Source organism: Pteropus alecto, unplaced genomic scaffold (genome assembly GCF_000325575.1).
Source record: "Pteropus alecto unplaced genomic scaffold, ASM32557v1 scaffold223, whole genome shotgun sequence".
NCBI classification, from domain to species: domain Eukaryota; kingdom Metazoa; phylum Chordata; class Mammalia; order Chiroptera; family Pteropodidae; genus Pteropus; species Pteropus alecto.
This window is the reverse complement of record NW_006434441.1, coordinates 14,969-23,646: the sequence shown is the minus strand read 5'-3', so window position 1 is coordinate 23,646 and position 8,678 is coordinate 14,969.

Genomic DNA, 8,678 nt, shown 5'->3' with positions numbered 1-8,678 from the left:
TCTAATCTAATCTAATTTAATTTAATTTAATTTAATTTAATTTAATTTAATTTAATTTAATTTAATTTAATCTAATCTGATTTAACTTAATTTAACTTACTTTAGTTTTATTTTATTTTATTTCATTTTATACCATTTCATTTCATTTCATTTTATTACATTCTTTGATTCAATGTTGAAAGAAAGGGAAAAATATAAGAAAAGAAGTTTAAGAGAGGGATAGTAGGAGGAAAAAAAGGAAGCAAAGGAGGACGGAGGGAGAAAACAGTTTCGTAATTATCATATACATATTTCTAGAGATTTTGGCCATGTGTTTATCCTACTAAAAACAAAAATAAACAAACTGACACAAAACAAAAATACTTCTATATAACTTCTGTCTCTTTTTTTTACTCAGGACGGATAAGAAAAAAAGTTACACAAAAATTGTGATAATCCCATCTCTAATGAAGTTATATACTTTTTTTGTGAAGGCACAATCAAGATTCATCATCGTGTTTAAAAACGTTTAAACCTTTAGCTCTAGAAACCTATAATGAGTTAGGGATGTAGGGTTATAATAGGCATTGTTAACTCCTTGCTCATAGGTGGAAATAGAACAGATACTTTGCTCATAGGTGGAAGTAGAACAGATACTGCAAAACATGACTCTTGAGCTCAAACCATGGTCTGAAAAATTTCTAATTAGTTGTAAATATTTCATATCTGGACCTGTTTTATCACATGGTAACATTTACTAGAGATGAGTTAGTAGTTGACCTCTTCAGACAAGTCGTAGGCTCACTTTTATTTATCCCTACCATTTCATTCTTTTGTCTACTTCACTTATTTAAGTTACCTTTTGGTCCCTGAAGACATTGAATTTGGGACTCCTGATAGAGAATCTGTGAGCAGCTATATTAAAAATACTTATGAACAAAAATTGTCCCCTAGGATAAATTATGTTTAGCTATATGGTGATAAATATACTGAATCTAGAATATTCAGTTTATGGTCCTGATGCATATGTATTTATACAATTTTAATAGTGTGTAATGTACATGCAGGACAATATATGATTTGAATTTCCATTTTTCTATATCCATATCAGGCAATAGTAAAGAGCACATGTTCAGGAGTCAGATAGCCTGTGCTAACCAGGTCCAAGTTATTAAATGTCTCTTTGCTTTATCAGTTTTCTTATTTAAAACTGGAATAATAGTTATAACTACCCGATATGGTAGTTATTAAATAAATGAGTTAAAGCCTATAGAATACTGAGAAAAAAGGAAGGTGTATGCTGTAAGTGGGGAATAAATGCTCTTAGTTTTCTTTATTTTTCTAAAGAATAGAAAGTATTCTGTAATTGTTAAATCAATAGGACTGATTCATAAACAGCTGATAAAATTTATTTTACCTATATGTAAATTTGTATGCCTGTATCTCTTGATCTACACAAACATAAATTTGGATAAAGCAGACGTAAAGACTATCTATGATGATTAGATGGATAGAATTATTCTAAGTAGTCATAACTCAGATTCATAGTCACAATGAATACATGACCTCATGATATTTATAAAATCTAAAGGCTGTTTTTCATTCTTCTGTGTCCTTAAAAAAAACAAACAAAAATACCTTCTCTCATGTCCTAGTAAATGATCGTTAAAAAAATTAACAAAATCTACGATAGTCAAAGTCATGTAGGGTTCTGTAACTTCTAAGTAAACAACAACCTATCGTTCTCAACATGTCTCCATATCTAGTGGAGACTGCCTAACCAATAATAAAATTTACTCCTAATTTAAAAATGTCAATGCATACTAGGGAAGAAGTAAATGTTATTTTTAATTATAGAATTAAAATGCTGGTTTTTTTTTCTGTTTTCAGGTCTCTGTGGTCAATCAGGTAGATATGCAAGTCATTGTTTCTAATGTACCCCCAACACTAGTGGAACAAGAGATAGAAGATCTTACTAAAAAAATGGATTTTTGTTGACTTATAGATTTATTTTCATATGGATATAATTTTCATTGGATTAGATCACTTAAATCAGTATACTATTTCGATTAAATATGCATTTTAAAACACGGTCTTAATGATAATTTAGCTAGCTTGAGCTTTTCCTGAAATACGTAGCTTTATTTGAAATATGTGAAGATTCTGAGAGTACTTTCAAATAAGAATGAAAATTAGATATGAGAAGATGTTCTTCAGAATGCTTTAACTGATATGTCAATATAACCTCAAATGCAGCATGTAAGAAATAAATCATACATTAATTATTTTAATGTAAATCATGATTCCCAGGGCTCCATATTATTCAGATAGCTCATTATCTAAGCAACTCAGGTAGCCTAGAGAATGCTATTTCTCAAAGTAGTGTATCTAGATGCCTAAAGCTTATTCTTTCAAAAAATGATAAATTTTAAACAATATGTTTTTAATTATTCTGAAATATATGTCATGCCTCTCTGCCTTCGAATTGTTTACAATGAACATGATTGAACATATTGTCGACTCAAAGTTGTGATTATTTATTAAGCTACATGTTCTCAAATATTCTGAATACTATTAATGATTATTAAAATATCTTTACTATTTCACTCTTAACTACTCTAACCTAGTCTGTCAGCATTTCACAATTTCTAAATTAATATTTATTTATTATTCGGTCTTCTATTGAGTTCATGTTGACAGATGTCAATGGCACCATTTATCTGCCTCTCTCTAGCAAAATATCTCTCACCTCTGAGTTGTGGGGAGAAGCTTCAGATAGATAACTAAACTTTTAGTAATTATGCATCAAATAAAATATAACAGACACTGATTAAGGCAGGAATGATTCTCTTGTAATAAAGGCATGCGTGTTTTATAACAATGATTTATGGGCATTTTATGAAATTGACCTTTTGGCCGTCACATAAACTGTCCTACTAATGAGGTGATTATCAATATTTGTGCATGGAACGTCAGTCATGCAGTGTCTTGTTCACATGTTCAAAAATGTTTTATATATGCTTAACTCATATCAAAATAATAGCTGATTACACCTGAAAATTTTAGAATTATGCCTTTCTCTTAGCTGCTTTAATGTCATCTGTTGGGATAGGCTTTCTTTCATCACACTATCCAAAAGAGATGACACTCTCTTCAATCTCTAATATTTATTCTTTTTCTATTTTTTCCAAAGCATTAGCCCATATTTTTATTATATGTCAATTTTCCATGAGGCTAGGAAATCTATTTTTCACTGACATAATTCCAGTTGGATAGAAGGCACTCAACAATTTTACTTAATGAAAACTTTATACAAGCAAAATCATGACGTCCCTTTCTTTAGGATGAGGTGAAATTAATAATAACTAAAAAAAGGCTACTTAAAAGTATAACTTCACATCAATTTATATGATTTATACCTCTTAAGTGCACATGAACTATAAATGAGAAAACTTAGGCAACTTTTGAGTCTTGCAAAAAATATGTCACTTTGACAGGAGCTTTAACTTCATGTAACAGTGGTTTTGAAACACCAGCTTGGACAAATATTTTAATCTTTCCCAGTCTCAGTTTCCACATTTAATGTGTAGAGCTAATAAAAATTATGTTCTAGGATTGTGGTGAGAACTAAATGATATAAGCCATCTCAGAGAGTGAAAATTATGAATATTAAATGAATAATAAATATTCTACATAAGCGAAGTTAGTGGCCCAAAGTTAGTAGGGCCAATCATAAAGAGGCCAGAGTTTTATACTTTCTACCCAAAGAGCATAGTTTAGAAATGAAGCTCAGATTATGGATTCAGACAGACAAATTTGAATCCTATTATCGCTGTGTGATCTCTGAACAAGATAATGCTTAAAACCACACTTTCTCATCTTAAATATTGGAATAAGGAGGTCAATCTTGGGTTGCTTTTGATAGAATTAAAAGTGCACTTGCTAGTGCAGTAAGCATAACAGGCACATGTCTGATATCTTTTTGTAGATTTTTTTTAAGTTTATTGGGGAAACATTGGTTAAAACAATTATATAATTTTAGGCTGTACTTTGTAATTTTACATCTATATATTCTATAGTGGAATTACCATCCAGAGTCCAGTTTCCTTCAGCTACATTATATTTTATCTTCTTCCCCAATGCACCCTCCCTCAGCCCCCCTATATTTGACCCTCTTTACTCTGTCTACCTCTTCCTTCTTCCCACATACCCTACCCTCTGGTATCTGTAATAGCCCGCTGAAATGTGAAAGGGTTAAAGAATAATTAAAACCTGAAACTGGACAAAGGAAGTCTATAACTTAGGCCTAGTTTCTGGAACCCCTAACCACATTCTGTTAATCATGAAACTTGTAACAATGAGCTCATACGCTAACTGCCAATTTTAGCCTGTGTAACCCTGCTTGCTTGCATGGCATGAAAAATAATCAATTGTACATAAGCTGAAAATTACTATTTGGCCATCGCCCATGGGAATACTGGCTGTTGCCCATGGGAACATAGACAATCACCCATAGGAACATAACATTCTAACAAATGTTTATTTTTTTATGGTGACATTGGTTAACGAAATCCAATAAGTTTCATCTGTACACTTGAACAGTAAGGAACATATATATTTACACTGTGTGTTCACGTCTCATAGTTAGATTTCTTTCTGTCACCACATATTTGACTCTCTTTACCTCATCTACCTCCTCCTTCCCACCACTCCCTACCCTCTGGTAATCACTAGTCTATAGTTCATGTCCATGAGTCTCTGTTTGTCCTGTTCATTTGTTGCTTTTAGGTTTATATTCTACATATAAGTGATATCATGTGATTTTCAACTTTTTCTGTCCGGGTTGTTTCACTTAGCATGATTATCTCAAGGTATGGCAGTATTTCATCTCTTCCTATGGCTGAGAAATATTCCATTGTATATATGTACCACAGCTTCTTTAGCCAATCCTTTATTGTAGGACACTTCAGTTGCTTCCGTGTCCTGGCCACTATGAATAATGCAAATATATTTTGGATATGGGTTTTTAAGTCTTTGGGGTAAATACCCAGTAGTGGGATTGCTGGATCATATGGTAGATTAATTCTTAGTTATTTGAGGATCCTCCGTTCTGTTTTCCATAGTGGCTGTACCAATTTTCATGTCCCACCAGTAGTGTATGAGGGTTCCTTTTTCTCTACATCCTCTCCAACATTTGTTATTACATGTTCTATTGAGTATAGCTATTCTAAAAGGTGTGAGATGGTATCTCATTGTGGTTTTGATTTGCATTTCCCTAATAGCAGGTGATGTTGAGCATCTTTTCATATATTTGTTGGTCATTTGTATGTCCTCTAGGGAGAAGTGTCTGCTCAGGTCCTCTGCCCATTTTTGATTGGATTATTTGTTTTCGTTTTTGTTTTTTGGTATTATGGAGTCATATGAGTTCTTTGTATATTTTGGATATTAGGCCATTATTGGAGGCATTGCTTGCAAATATATTTTCCCATTCGGATGGTTGTCTTTTTACCTTGTTGAATGATTTATTTTGCTGAGCATAAGATTTTTAGTTAGTTGTAGCCCTAGTCATTTTTGTTAGCCTTTACTTCCCTTGCTTTTGAGGTCGAATTCATAAAATCCTCTTTAAGTCCAAGGTCTTTGAGTTTAGTTTCTATGTTTTCTTCTATGCATTTTATTGATTCCGGTCTTATATGCAGGTCCTTAATCTATTTTGAGTTATTTTTGCTGTGTGGTGATAAACAACAGTCTAGTTTCATTCTGTTGAAGGTGGCCTTCTAATTTTTCCAACACCATTTATTGAAGAGGCTTTCCTTTCTTCACTGTATGTTTTTGGCTTTTTTGTCAAAAATTATTTGCCCATATAAATATAGGTTTACTTCTGGACTCTCGATTCTGTTCCACTGGTCCATGCATCTGTTTTGCTGCTGATACCATGCCATTTTGATTACTGTCTCTTTATAATATAATTTGAAGTCAGGCAGATTGATACCTCCAGCCTCATACTTTTTTCTCAGATGGCTTTGGCAATTCAGGGTCTTTAGTGCTTCCATACAAATTTGATGATTTTTTGTTCTATTTCTTTAAAAAATGCCGATGAGATTTCGATAGGGATTGCATTAACACTGTAGAATGCTTTAGGTAATATGGTCAATTTAACTGTGTTGACTCTTTCAATCCAAGAACATGAAATATCTTTCCTTTTTTTTTGTATCTTCTTTGATTTCTTTTAATAGAGTCTTATAGTTTTCATTATATAGGCCCTTCACGTGTTTCTTTAAATTTGTTACTAAGTATTTTGTTCTTTTCATTGCAATTGCAAAAGGAGTTATTTTTTCCACTTTTTCTGACGCTTCATTTTTAGAGTATAGGAATGCTATAAAATATTGAACATTGATTTCGTATCCAGAGACTTGACTTTATTTGCTTATTGTTTCTATTAGAGTTCTTGTGGAGTCTTTAGGGTTTTCTATATAGAGAATCATGTCATCTGCAAATAGTGACAGTTTGACTTCTTTGTTTCCTATGTGGATGCCTTTTATATCTTTCTCTTTGCCTGATTGCACTTTCTAGGACCTCCGATGTAATATCGAATTGCAGTGGTGATAGTGGACAGCCTCGCCTTGTTCCTGATCTTAGAGGTAAGGTTTTTAGTTTTTCACCATTAAGTATAATGTTGGTGAGGGTTTGTCATATATGGCCTTTATTATATTAAGGTACTATCCTTCTATAGCAATTTTGTTAAGCACTTTGCTCATAAATGGATGCTGTATCTTGTCAAATGCTTTTTCTACACCTATTGATGTAATCAAATGATTCTTATTTTTTAATTTGTTTTATGTGGTGTATCACGTTAATCGATTTGTGTATGTTGAACCATTCTTGTGCCCCTGGGATGAAACTCACTTGATCATGGTGTATAATCTTTAATATGTTGCTGTATTTGGTATTCTAGTATCTTATTTAGGATTTTTCATCCGTGTTCATGAAAGATATTGGTCTGTAGTTTTCTTTTTTTGTGTTATCTTTACCAGGCGTTGGTATCAGAGTAATATTGTACTCATAAAATGAGTTGGGAAGTGTTGCATCCTCTTTGATTTTTTGGAAGAGTTTGAGGAGAATAGGTATTAAATATTCTTTGAATGTTTGGTAGAATTCACTGCTGAAGCCATCTGATCCTGGTCTTTTACTTTTTGGTAGGGTTTTGATGATTGTCCCAATTTCCATACTGCTGATTAGCCTATTTATATTTTCCAGATCTTCTTGATTCAGTCTAGGAAGATTGTATTTTTCTAAGCATTGGTTCATTTTTTCTAGGTTATTAAATTTGATGTTATATACTTTTTCATAGTATTCTTGCATGATCCTTTGTATTTCTGCGATGTCAGTCATAATTTCTCCTCTTTCATCCCTGATTTTGTTTAATAGTGTCCTTTCTCTGTTTTCTTTAGTGAGTCTAGCCAGGGGTTTGTCAAATTTATTAACCTTCTCAAAGAACCAGCTCCTTGTTGCATTTTTTTCTATTTTTTTTTGTTGTTGTTTTCAATTTCATTTATTTCTCCTCTAATTTTGATGATTTCTTTCCTTCTGCTGATTTTAGGCCCCATTTGTTCTTTTTGTTGTTATTGTTTTAAGATGAAGCATGAGGTTGTTTATTTGGGCTCATTCTTATTTTTGGAGATAGGTCTGTAATGATATGAACTTTCCTCTTATGACCACTTTTGCTGTCTCCAAAAAGTTTCGATATGTTGTACCATCATTATCTTTTGTTTCTATGTATTTGTTGATCTCTATTTTCATTTCTTCCCTGAACCAGTTATTATTCAGGAGCATATTGTTTAATCTCCATGTATTTATGGTTCTTCCTGATTTCTTTTTGCAATTGATCTCTAGTTTTAAAGCATTATGGTCAGAGAATATGGTTGGTATGATTTCAACCCTCTTATATTTGTTGAGGCTCTCTCTGTGTCCCAGGATGTGGTCGTAGATCCATGTGCACTAGAGAAGAATGTGTAAGCAGTTGTTTAGGGGTGGAAGGCTCTGTAAATGTCAATTATGTCCAGTTGGTGTAATGTGTCATTTAAGGATTTTATTTCCTTATTGATTTTCTGTTTTGATGATCTGTCCATATCCGACAGTGAGGTATTCAAGTCCCTTACTATGACAGTGATTTGGTCTGTTTCTCCTTTTAGTTCTGTTAGTAATTGCTTTACATATTTTCAGGCTCCCTAGTTGGAAGCATAGATATTAATGTGTTATGTCTTCTTGGTACATAATTCTCTTTATCATTATGAAGTGTCCCTCAGTATCTTTCTTTACTCCCACTTTTCTCTGGATGTCATTTGCTTGAAATATCATTTCCCACCCTTTCACTTTGAGTGTCTATTTGTCTTGGAGCTGAGATGTGTCTCTTGGAGGCAGCATATGATTAGATTTTATTCTCTGATTCATTCTGCAACTCTGTGCCTTCTTATTGGTGAATTCAGTCCCTTTACATTTAAGGTGATTATTAGAATATGAGGTTTTTTATAGCCATTTTATCTTTTGTTTTTTGGCAGCTCGGTGTTTCCATTGCTTCCTTGTCCTTGTGTTTCTGTTTTCTTTATTTTGGTTGGCTTTTGTGGGTTTTGCCTCTGGTTCTTCTTGTTTTATGTTATATATTTCAGTTCTGAATCTTTGGTGTGTGGTTTCCAATATGAATT